Source organism: Carassius auratus, chromosome 40, assembly GCF_003368295.1.
Source record: "Carassius auratus strain Wakin chromosome 40, ASM336829v1, whole genome shotgun sequence".
Lineage (NCBI taxonomy): Eukaryota > Metazoa > Chordata > Actinopteri > Cypriniformes > Cyprinidae > Carassius > Carassius auratus.
Genome location: NC_039282.1, coordinates 20,352,529 through 20,361,610, shown reverse-complemented (window position 1 = coordinate 20,361,610; position 9,082 = coordinate 20,352,529). Strand labels below are relative to the sequence as shown.

At 41.0% G+C, this 9,082-nt stretch overlaps 1 long non-coding RNA gene and 1 pseudogene across 1 annotated transcript; both read left to right on the top strand.

Annotated features, from left to right (window-relative positions):
* The first annotated feature begins 753 nt into the window (after positions 1-753).
* Positions 754-7,539, top strand: LOC113058958 (dystrophia myotonica WD repeat-containing protein-like; annotated as a pseudogene).
* Positions 7,540-7,820: 281 nt separating this feature from the next.
* On the top strand, positions 7,821-8,157 carry LOC113058839 (uncharacterized). Its single transcript, XR_003278034.1, has 3 exons — positions 7,821-7,898; positions 8,007-8,039; positions 8,114-8,157. It is a non-coding gene; the product is annotated as an uncharacterized LOC113058839 (long non-coding RNA).
* Positions 8,158-9,082: the final 925 nt, after the last annotated feature.

Sequence of the window (9,082 nt, the reverse complement as noted above, 5' to 3'; positions counted from 1 at the left end):
TTTTTTTTTTTGTGTTACTATTCACTACTTCAAACTCAAATGTAACATTCTCATCATGTTTGCAAACATTACATTTTAACATTCAGTTAAGACTTCTCTGACATTCACATAACCAAGATATACATAATCAATACATTAAATAAATAGATAACACTGGATGTTTTGAGAGTTACTCAGAAATAATGTTTTCATAATTTAATGTTAACGTTTGCAAATTATTCTAAGAACATATTTTTGCTATGTTAGAGAGATAGATGATAGATAGATAGATAGATAGATAGAGTAGATAGATAGATAGATAGATGTGTGTGTTTAGTTTGTAATGATTGAGGGATTGTAGTAAATGCTGATGATGATCACAGTGTCTCTGTGTCTGGAGCATCTTCATCCTCTCTCATCCTCAGCACTGCTCCCATTTTCGCTTGTAGTTTTTCCTCATTATTTCCAGGTCAGAGCGCGCCGCTTCCTGTGCGGCGCGTGCGCGTGGACTGAAGATGGCGCAGATGGAGGCGCTCTGAAGGATATCAATGAGATTAAATCACAGTTCCGACCCGCGAGGGATTCTACAGCTGCTCACCCTCTCGGACTCTCAGCAGCGGGCCGGGCTTCCGCGGGGCCCCTCGGCGGGTGTCACGGTGGGGCCGGGCGCGGGCGCGGGCGCGGGCCGGGTTGGCGCGCCGGTGTGGGCTGGTGCAGGGCCCGGGGCCGCCGCTAACTCCTCTCCGGGCTTCCTGCCGCCGGTTGCGGGTGTCGATGGTAGCTGAAGCCCGAGGACCCCAGCGAGACTCGGAGCGAGTGTGTTTCAACATCGGCAGAGAACTGTACTTCTACACCTACACGACATCAAGGAAGGTACGAGCGTCTCTGGATCTGAATGAACGGGTGTGAATGACAGATCCGCTGTGTTTACATTCAACAAACACGCTCTCGGAACATTTAGCAGAGGAACATTGTTCTTTCAACGTCCAATCCTACAGATTGATTAAATACATTCATATGTTACACAATTAATCATTTACAATGTTGCATTTAATCGTTTTGGTAACACATTATGGGAACGTTACTTTTAATGTTCTTTGAACAAGTAGCAAACTTCACAAACTGAGATGAACAGCCGACCTCAAATGTTTCAGGTAAACACATCCATGATTGTTTGCATAAATATGTTGCTTATTACCAGCAGCGAGGCACTAAATTTAATAAAGTCTAATGTAAACTGATGTACATCCTGTAATCATGGAAGAGATTCTTTTTTTAAGCGTGCAAACCACAGTTTAGCTTTTTATGAATGTGCAATTACATGCTAAAGTATCTAAAAACTATATAGACAATAAAGAGACAAAAAACTAATTTAAATGGTTTAAAAATAAAAGAAAAAATACAACAAAGTCAACAAAATGACTAAAATGTAAGTAGTAAAAATGTTATATACATTTTAGAAGTAAATTAAAATGAAAAATCTAAAAATGAAGACTAATTAAAAATATTAATAAATCTTAATGACAGAAATAACACTGCTGTTTCTCTCTGTTTGTGTGTGTGTGTGTGTGAATCTATGTGTGTGTCTGTGTGCGTGCGTGTATCTGTCTGTGTGTGTGTGTGTGTCTGTACATCTTTGCATGTGTGTGTTCATGCATGTTGTGTGCGTTTGTGTGCATTTTATTTGCGTGTGTGTGTGTGGTGTGCATGTTTGTTTGTTTGTGTGTGTGCATTTTGTTTGTGTGTGTGTGCGCATGTTTGTTTGTTTGTTTGTTTGTGTTTGTGTTTGTGTGCATTTTTGTTTTTGTGTGTGTGTGTGCTCATGTTTGTTTGTGTGTGTGTGTGTGCTCATGTTTGTTTGTTTGTGTGTGTGTGTGTGTGTGTGTGTGCCCATGTTTGTTTGTTTGTGTGTGTGTGCATGTTTTTTTGTTTGTTTGTGTGCGTATGCATGTGCGCGTGTGTGTGTGTGTGTTGTGCATGTTTGTGTGTGTGTGTGCAGGCAGTGGATCTCAGTAAGCCCATAGACAAGCGCATCTATAAGGGAACTCAGCCCACCTGTTCATGACTTTAACCAGTATTCGGCCACGGCTGACAGCGTGGCTCTGATCGTGGGCTTCTCCGCTGGACAGGTGCAGTACCTCGACCCCATCAAGAAGGAGACCAGCAAGCTCTTTAACGAGGAGGTGAGCAGATGAGTGTGTCTCCTCATCATCTGTCATGCTCATTCACACCTGATCAAAGCATCGCTGTATCAGATGATCACCGGAGACCTGCTGTTTACTGTACTGAACACACCATACACCACATCCTAGTGTTCATGACCAACATGTTTTTCATTAAGAATAAGCTGAACAATTCAACATTGTAAAGTATTTTGTGGACAGCAACAATCCTGTTCTGAATCTCAACCCGTGGTCTGTTAGATCTGTGTGCGATATTTAAGAAGCTCCTCATGTTTCTAAACCAGTAACATGAAAACAGGAACCCCACTTTAGATGCTTCCTCAAACAGCCGCACACATTTGGTAATTTCCTCGTGGCAGTTGAATTTGTCAATCTAATGGAACGCAGGACCCCTTCAAACAAAGAGCTGTGACTCAGGATCTCTCTGTTCCTTGTTTTACAGCAATATACTGTAAAGTTGATCTGTGTTTGAACCGAACAGGTAACTTTTACGAAATGATGTGGCTCTTATTAGTTCTTCATGTTTAGCTGATAGTGAAAAAAAATCTCTTTATTAACAGACTCTCCATTTGGCTCATATTTCAGACCAATAATAATATTTTACCCACAGAATGAACGATTATGATTTTACACAAGACATAATGAAGGTGAGATGTGTGTGATTTAACAAAGTTTGGGGTTGGTAAGATTTTTAATATTTTGAAATGAAAGCTCACCAAGGCTGCATTTATTTGATCAAAAATACATTAAAAACAGTGAAATATTATAATAATATAAAACAGCTGTTTTCTGTGTGAATCTGTGTTAAAGTGTAATTTATTTCGGTGATGCTCCGCTGTATTTTCAGCATCATTCCTCCAGTCTTCAGTGTCACATGATCTTCAGAATCATTTAAAAACATTTCTGAATATTATCAATGTTGAAAACAGTCGTGGCTCTCAATATTTCTGTGGAAACTGATTTTTACAGGATTCACAGATGAATAGAAAGTTCAAAAGAGTAGCATTTATTTGAAACCGAAATGTTTGTAACATTGTAAATGTCAGTTTTGATCGGTTCTGATGCTGATGGCGTGTAACATCATCTCTCTCCAGCGGCTGATAGACAAATCAAAGGTGACGTGTCTCAAATGGCTGCCCAAGTCGGAGAACCTCTTCCTGGCGTCTCATGCGAGCGGTCACCTCTACCTCTATAATGTGGAGCACCCGTGTGGCACCACCGCGCCGCAGTACTGTCTGCTCCGGCAGGGCGAGGGCTTCTCCGTCTACTCCTGCAAGACCAAGACGCCCCGTAACCCGCTGCTCCGCTGGGCGGTCGGCGAGGGAGGGCTGAACGAATTCGCCTTCTCGCCCGACGGCGTTCACGTGGCCTGCGTCAGTCAGGACGGCTGCCTGCGCGTCTTCCACTTCGACTCAATGGAGCTGCAGGGCGTGATGAAGAGCTACTTCGGCGGGCTTCTCTGTGTCTCCTGGAGCCCTGATGGGAAGTATCTCGCAACGGGAGGAGAAGACGATTTAGTGACCGTCTGGTCGTTCGCCGAGAGTCGTGTGGTGGCGCGTGGACACGGGCACAAGTCCTGGGTCAACGTCGTAGCGTTCGACCCGTTCACGACGCACCTGGAGGACGACGAGCGGATGGAGCTCAGCGGGAGCGAGGAGGATCTCCAGCAGGGGGCGCTACACTTCGGCCGCGTGCGAACTAGCAGCACGCTCTCGCGTCTCTCGCGACACAGCTCCAAAGGAGGCGCTTCGTCTGTGACGTACCGTTTTCGGATCCGTTGGCCAGGACACACAGTTCTGTTTGTGGGATCTGACAGACGACGTTCTGTATCCGCGGCTTCCGCTCTCCCGCGCAATTACGAACACATTCGGCCCTACGATTCCTAGCAGCACGGCGTTGAGCGGAAGCAGCGGAGTCGAAGGTCACCATCATCCCTCAAACCCTCATCAGACGTCAACGCTGCCGCTGCCTTTACCTCGCTCGGCTGTCGCGCTCCAACTCCCTTCCACATCCCGCCGTCGCCAACACCTCCAAGAGCCAGGGGGCGACGGAGAGCAGCGGCACAGGCGTGAGCGCTGGCACAGGTGGAGGGAAGCACACCGTTTAGCATCGGCCGCTTCGCTACGCTGTCGCTACAAGAGCGCAAATCAGATAAATCCGGGGTGGGAGGAGAAAAGGAGCACAAGCGCTATCACAGCCTCGGGAACATCAGCAAAAGCAACGATAAGATTAACGTGGCGCCGCGCAGCTCCCGGCTAGATGGCGGCTAAAGTGCTGGGAACAACTCTGTGTCCGCGGATGAACGAGGTGCCCGCTGCTGGAGCCGCTGGTGTGCAAGAAGATCGCCCACGAGCGGCTGACCGTGCTGGTCTTCATGAACGACTGCATCATCACGGCGTGTCAGGAAGGACTCATCTGCACTTGGGCCAGACCTGGGAAAACTGTGCAGTCCATATGAAAACAGAACTTCTCAGTGGTCACAGTTATACAAGTGTTTTTCTCATCGTATCTTCAGTTATTTTTTTTAAAAATCAGAACTTTACACAAAACTTTATTATTAAAAATAAAATGTATTTGATTTTATATATATATATATATATAAGTCACTTCATCACTGCTCTCACTTTAACTCACGTTTTTTCCGGTCTGTGTTTCCACTAGCTCCCGTCTCAGCCGCTGTCAGCACAGAATGGAAACTCTCCGAGCGGGACCGTGGTATAGCCGAAGCCTCATTCCCAATTCCTGTGTCTGCATCCGGAGCCGGTCCATCACAGCGTTATGATTCACCCGTCCACTGTATCCCCACCAAACCACACACTTGAGCTTGAGTTGCACACGAACCGGGACCATGATGCACTGCTGCGACGCACCACGGCTCTCTCCTGCAGACGGACTGTGCAGAAACCCTGCTGGCTTCATAAACTGCAAACGCCACGGCCCTTTTATTTCCTATTTATTTATTTGATCATTGAGTCTTCTATTGTACATATTCAGACTATTCTATAACAGCAGAGGACATGTATTGAAATTATGAACTCAACTAATTAATATATGAAGATCCTATATTGTACATAGTGACAGATGCATTGAATGTGGATTGACGAGTTCTTGTTCTAGTGTGCTAGTGCTTTACATGTGGCGATCTGGCCGAGAAAGTGCATCCTTTGCTTTGGCATCGGGCCTGAACTGAGAGTTACGTGCATTTGTTCGACCGCTAGACTCGAGGTATCTGCTTCATAGATTACAGATGCTAATAGAGAGGTCAGGTTAGTGTCATCTAGAAATGGTGTCAAATGGTAGGCCGTGTATATGAACCTTAAAAGTGAGATTTTCTATATTTACTAAGTTTTTGCTAAACAAACAACGTCACCGCTGAATGAAAACGGATGTTTGTGGCATTCTCACGTGACTGTTTAGAGCTAGTCCGACCTGAAAGCAGATCTCTTGAATTTTGCCTTGTTGAACGCAAGACTGTGGAAGCCTGTTTTTGGGTACACAATTAATAAAAATAAAAATGGTTATTGCAAATTTAAATGAAAAATCTCCCAATTCAGAAACTCCCAATTCTAACTATTTTCTCACAATTCTTAGAAAAATGTAATTTTATCTGTGGCGGAAACAAAAAGGTGCAAGGTGTAGAGTAATTATGTAATTTTTAGGAAAAAAGTCAGAATTGTGAGATATAAACTCAGAATTCCAAAAAAAAAAGTAAAAGTTAAGAGATATAAACTAAGAATTCCGAAAATAACAAAAGTTTAAATTACGAGATTTAAGATAAGAATTCTCAAAAAAGGTAAAATTTGTGAGAAAAGGAAAAAAGTTACAATTGTGATATAAACTCAGAATTCCCAAAAAAGTTAAAGTCACAAGATATAAATTCAGAATTTTGAAGAACAAGAAAAAAGTTACAATTGCAAGTTATAAACTAAGAATTCCATAACAAACAATGAAATTGCGAGATCCCCATAAAGTAAATTCTGAGAAAAAAAGTCGCAGTAACCTTTTTTTAATTTTTTATTCCCTGACAAAAATGAGCTTCCATACAAGTCGAATGTAATGAAAGGGAGAAACTTCTCTGTCATTTAAGCAGCACATTTTACTATAGTAGCACGGAGTAGGTGCTGTTCCTTACACCTGCTATGCCTCTTGCTAAATTTTGCACATTTACAGGTTGATTTTAGCTCGTGGAGGGACCATTTTCAGGAGTCCGGATTACTGAGAGCCAATGTGAATTGCGTTTTTAGGGATTTGTTGTGCAGACTTCTCAAAAGGACAGTGTCATATAATTTCTACTGACATATGTCAATAAGATTCTTGCCATTAAGCGAACAGTGCAAACCTGCATTAACAAACATTTCTGACTGCTCCGGCAGAGAAGAAAACAAAATCAATGGATATCACATACACTGTCAGTCATTACTGTTCAAATTGTCACTAAAACCAGTTTCTCAAGCAAGTTCTGCAATGTTTTGAGTTTCTTTAGTGTTCCTGACAGTGAACTCACACCTTAAGGATGGATTATTTTCTCACAAGCTCTTATTTAAAGCATCTAAATCCTCAAACCAACTGATAGCATTAAATTGGTTGAAGTTAGCGACTAGCCATATTTGAGGACATGGAGTTTTTCTAGAAGTCTGTGAGGAACAACACTACATAACCTGGTCTTTTAGGTGATTGTTCTGGTTTAAATGTGGTTTGGCTGCTTTAGTGATCCCGGCATGGATGTTTCTTCTCCTAGAGGCAGAACTTTGCTTGTATTTTAGACAAAGGCCAAGCTAATGAACTCCTATGCCATCATTCCTACCCAATTACAGAACACTATGTGTATAAAAACAGTGTTTTAGCTCAGACGGTATGTATGCTTGACACTTAGTTCTCATTGTTTATGTCTTTTTGTAAGTGTTTATTGTTCATTTTAATCTCAGATATTTTGGGATTTATGTTTTGTACGGCTGTAGCATTGTGATTGTCTTTGCTGTTAACTGGAGAAATGCAAATGGACCAATTAGTGGATGTTGGAAAGTTTTATTGTGTGCTTTTTTAAACAATGCAATCCATTAGGTTAATTTTTTGCTACTTGCACTTTTTTTTTGCAAATGCATTCAGTTCTGATGGATCTTTTGTCTTACTGTAGCGTGTGAATCCTAACAGATGGAGGCATCCAAGAGCGTCCCGCTTCATCGACGTATGGAAATGGATGATTTCGTTGTAGCTTCCATTCTTCCACACTGTTTTTCTTTAAAATCGATTATCTTCCACTGCATGTGATTTCATTTAGCACACGGTTATATGCCTGAGTCTGGTGATGTGACCAACAATATCACAATATCCAGTTTGTATATGGGAATCTGTTATTAAAACATCAAATACTCATGCATCTCTTTGTTATTTGTTATCACGTATATCATCAGTTAACACATTTAAAGGAAAAGTACACCCGAAAATGAAAATGTGCTCACCTTCAGTTAATCTGAGATCAGGATGAGTTTGTTTCTTCATCAGATTTGGAGAAATGCAGCATTGCATCCTCTGCAGTAAATGAGAGAACACTGAGGGAAGTAAGTGCAACTCGAGTTGTCTGTTAAACGTTTTCAGCTATTGCATGGTTCATTCAATATGCAGAAGACATCGCAACCTGTCAGTAGTATGTAGTAACTCCTGAAGTATAAAAACCTTTGTCTATGGTGAATGTAGCCATATGGAGTTGTATTTATAAAGCTGGTCTATCTGCCTCTGGTAAGAATATTAAAAATCAAATTTGAGCACATTTTAGGCAAGACAAAAGTCATTTGATTGTGTTTTAGAGTTGGTGCAGTGGTTTTAAATAAGTTGGTTCTTTCACAGATTATCATGACGACTGACAAACAAGAATATCAGGTGAGTTTGAGAAATTAAATTCAATGTTTATTCTAGTTTCACCCTTGAGTTACACCCTTCTGACTGTCCTACAGATGCACAGGAACAGATCCCTACAGGATACGGGTAATGGAAAGCTTGAGGATGGAGCTGATGTTGATGGCAAATGTGTTGTACAAGTCCAGAGCAGATGGAACAACATCCGTAAGTACTCTAGTTTAACTATTAAAATCAGTCTTCATGATATCACTAGATCTTTTATCGGAGGATGGCACCAACCAATCTGATTCAGAAATGAATTCGAAAAAATGTCTTTAAGGCAAGGCACTACAGGCAAAATCGTTTAGTTGGTTACACTTTATCTATTTGCGTCTGTATATTTCTATTACAGTACATATATTTAGAGTTTTATCTCCACTTCAGCATTACTTACACACACCAAAACTTAAGAGTTTTATTCCTCTCTATATTCTGAGGGTTTTACTGAAGGGTTTGTTCATATATCATTCACACTCATTTATATATAGCATTTTATTCCTAAAAACATGCTGAAAATGCATATTTCTAAATGTATGTTTTTTTTTCTACACTTCTGCAGCACTTACATACACCAAAACTTAGGGTTATATTAATATCTATATTCTGAAGGTTTTTACTGAAGTGTTTGTTCATATATCATTCACACTCATTTATATAGCATTTTATTCCTTAAAAACATGCTGAAAATGCATATTTTTAAAGGCAGTAAGTTTGTTTCTACACTTCTGCAGCACTTACATACACCAAAACTTAGGGTTATATTCATATCTATATTCTGAAGGTCTTTACTGAAGTGTTTGTTCATATATCATTCACACTCATTTATATAGCATTTTATTCCTTAAAAACATGCTGAAAATGCATATTTCTAAATGTATGTTTTTTTTCTACACTTCTGCAGTACTTACATACACCAAAACTTAGGGTTATATTCATATCTATATTCTGAAGGTTCTTACTGAAGGGTTTGTTCATATATCATTCACACTCATTTATATAGCATTTTATTCCTTAAAAACACGCCG